Below are 3,589 nucleotides of genomic sequence, written 5' to 3'. Positions count from 1 at the left end.
CACCACAAAACATGGATGAACCTTGAGGACATTATACTGAGTGATATTAGTCAATCACAAAAGAAGAAATACTGCATAGGACCATTATTATAAAAGAGTAAGAAAAAGAACCCACACTAAAAGGGGAAAAAAATAAGTTACATATATATTTGCTGATCACCAGGATGTATGGGATTAAAGGAGGGGAGGGAGGGAGAGGAAGATGGAGCACAGGGTAGAGAATAGACACAGGATAGCTTGCATGCAGGAGGCAGGGGCGGAGGAGCAATACACAAGAAGGGGGAGTGGAATGGAAGAACAGGCTTATGGGAGAACAGTTAGGCAGGTTCGCATGGGCTAAGTGGGACAGAGGTAAATGATGATGTATGCACAATCATGGAGCAACAGAGTTCCGGGAAACAGAGATTGAAGCATGGTTTGAAGGAATAAAAGATGGGAATACTGTTAATATGTTTGTCTGTCTTTTGAATCTTGGTTTCCCTTGCCTACCTTTGTAAAATAGACACTTGAGTGGGGGAGAAAGGAATAGCGAGAATCATCACTACAGAAAGCTTTTAAGTCTGCCTTCAGCCTATAACTTATTAGAATACCTTAAAGGGGGCTAGAAGTTTCCCAGTGAAAGAAGCTTCCTGTAGAGCCAAGACCATAGGTGGAATCCAGAACCCCATCAAGAACCCCATCCAGAACCAAATGAGGTTCTGAGCAGAGAGTGAAGCTTCCAGCTGATATGAAGTGAGGGGAGATGCACAAGAACACCCATACTTGCAGATAGTACCTATATGAACTGGCTTCAATGGCTGGATAATCAGAACTTGACTAGAAGAAGAAAGAAGAGGGGGGGAAAAAAAGAGTAACCTGCTAAAATTTGATAAACTTTACTTATACTTATGGATGTAATAGGAGCTCTGGTAGCATAGTGATTACGAATAGGGCTGCAATCCACAAGGTCAGCAGTTCGAAACTACCAGCTGCTCCGCAGGAGAAAGATGAAGCGTTCTGCTCCGGTAAAGATTAACAGCCTTGGAAACACTACGCAGAGTTGCTATGAGTCGAAAGCGACTCCACGGCACATAACAACAACAACATGGATGTAGTAGCTCAAAAAAGGGAACAAATCTTTACAGAGAGGATCACTCCTACTCCCTCGGTACACAGGGTTGACAGGGATGGGCAACTTAGACATCGGCTAACCAAAATGGGGGAGGGGTGGCTATAAAGGCAAGAAGTGACTGGCTTACAAGCTTTCAAGAGGGGCCTAGTTCCAGATGGGGTGGGGCAAGGTAGAATCACCACTGAATAATTCCCAATCCGTTGTGACCTAGATGGTGAAAGGAAATGGGAAAAAGTCTCTTGTGGTACAATAGTGGATAATTGCCATCAGGACTGACTGTGAGGGCAGGAAATATAGAAGTAGCTATTTTTTTGAGAAAAGGAGGTGAATGATTGATTTTGTAGCCCAGGAACAGAGGTCCCTGGGACCATCAAGTGAGAAGAATGGAGGGCGGGACCCTACCCAGAGAGGCAGTGATGCCAGGGATGGAGACAGAGACGATGACGTGGACAGATGAAGTGGCTGGTGGGAGAAGGGCTATGTGGTGGGGGTGCAGGCCTCTGTGGTGTATCCTTTAGTTATTTGATGATGCATGGAGGGGATTGTAATCATTGTAATGAAGTGAAATACGATAGGATGAGTATAAAGCTGATGTTCTCTCATGTAAATCTCACAATAAAAAGTTGTTTTTTTTAAAAAAGCATATTGTTCCATTATTTTTGTGAAATGTTACTTTGATGTTATGGAAGGTTAATCATTTATCCAGTTGTTGTTGTTGTTAAGTGCCGTCGAGTCAATTCCGACCCATAGCGTGATCCTGTATAGGGTTTCCAAGGAGCAGCTGGTGAGCTTGAACCACCGACTTTGCAGGTCAACGACTTTTCAGTCTGACGCATTAGCCCACAGGGCCACACCAGGACTCCTTATCCAGTTGTAACTTACCATATATAATGCATAGAGATTTTGTGTCTAGCAGGGCAGCTTTGGGAAGCTATTCCTGCTGTCTTCCAGATCACTTGCTTTCTGCTAATGAAGGGTGATGTTGGATCTCACCCTGTCTCTGTGATTGACTACAGTGACAAGTGGCAAGCCCTGGTTTACTTGGCAACAGGGCATCCTGCATAGAAAAGTGAGTGGTCAGAGAAAAAGAGGAATACTCTCACACAGTTACTTTACAGCAACAACTGACTCCAACATAACAATTGTGAGGATGATGCAGGACCTAACAACAATAATAACATTTCATCTCACATGAATATGTCTTGTCTATTTGCAATTCACTGTGCAAGACAGCTTCACATAGACGAAATATTTTTATTGTTAGGTGTTGTTGAGTTGGTGGAAACAGAACAACAAAATAATGCCCAGTCCTTCCTTGTCCTGGTGTTGGATTGTAGGGTAAGTGTTGGACCTCTAACTGCAAGATCGGAAGTTCAAACACAATGGTTGCTACTCAGAAACTCTATATAGGTTCACTATTAGTTGCAACTTAATTAAAATTATATTTCAAAATATATTTTAATTGCTTATTAAAGGGCTGAATATTACACATCAGAATTCTGTTTCCTCTGGCTTTAATTTGTTGTAGGTGTGCTGTTGTAAAATCAGCACTAAACTATAAGGTCAGTTAGAAGCACAAGTTTAGCAGTTCAAACTCACCATCAGCACTTCAGAAACCCTACTAAACAGGGTAGCAATGAGTCAAAACCACCTTGATGGCACTTAACAACAACAGCAAGGTTTTGAAATTCCTCCTCACCCAAGACTTCATGTCCCGTATCCCTAGGATTCATTGAACACGTGAAATATCCCTATTTGTACTCTGCCACACTACATGTCAGGAGTCCTGGTCTGGCGCTGTGGGTTAATGCACTGGACTGCCAAGTCGGTTTGAACCACCAGTTGGCAGTTCTAGTTCACTAGCTGCTCCTCGGAAACCCTATACAGGTTTGCTATGGGTAGAAACAGACTTGAGGGCACAGCACACTACATGCCAAAAGAATGTATTTGGTTAATTGATTGTAAACTGACTTGAAAGTAAGAAGATTAGCAGGTTAGTCCTAATCTAACTGCATGAACATTTTAAAAGCAAAGAGTTTATTCTGATACAAGAGAAATAAGTCAGTGATATCTGAAGCTCAGGAATAATATTTGTGTCTTAAAGTTGGAGGAGTCAAATTCAAGTACTGAAAGTAGCTCATAGAATCTGAGAAGGTGGAATCCCAGAGGCATAGTGGATTAAGCATCTAGCTGAATGGATGGTGTTTTGAACGAACCAGCTGCTGTGCAAGAAAAGATGCAACCGTCTGTTTCTGAATTATTGTATCAAGCCCTATGGAGCAGTTTTACTCTAGCCTGTAGGGACCCTATAAGTTGGAATAAACTCCAAGGTAACAGGTTGGGTTGGCTGGGATCTGAGAGTGACTGTCATCTAATTTGTGACCAGCAAGTAATTGTGTTCCTCTGTTTTACAGGAATTAGCCCTGAGGGCACAGTGCTTAAACACTCAAAAGATTGGTGATTCAAACTCACTGACTG

Source organism: Chrysochloris asiatica, unplaced genomic scaffold, assembly GCF_000296735.1.
Source record: "Chrysochloris asiatica unplaced genomic scaffold, ChrAsi1.0 scaffold00334, whole genome shotgun sequence".
Lineage (NCBI taxonomy): Eukaryota > Metazoa > Chordata > Mammalia > Afrosoricida > Chrysochloridae > Chrysochloris > Chrysochloris asiatica.
The sequence above is the reverse complement of the archived record's forward strand: the minus strand, read 5'-3'. Positions refer to the sequence as shown.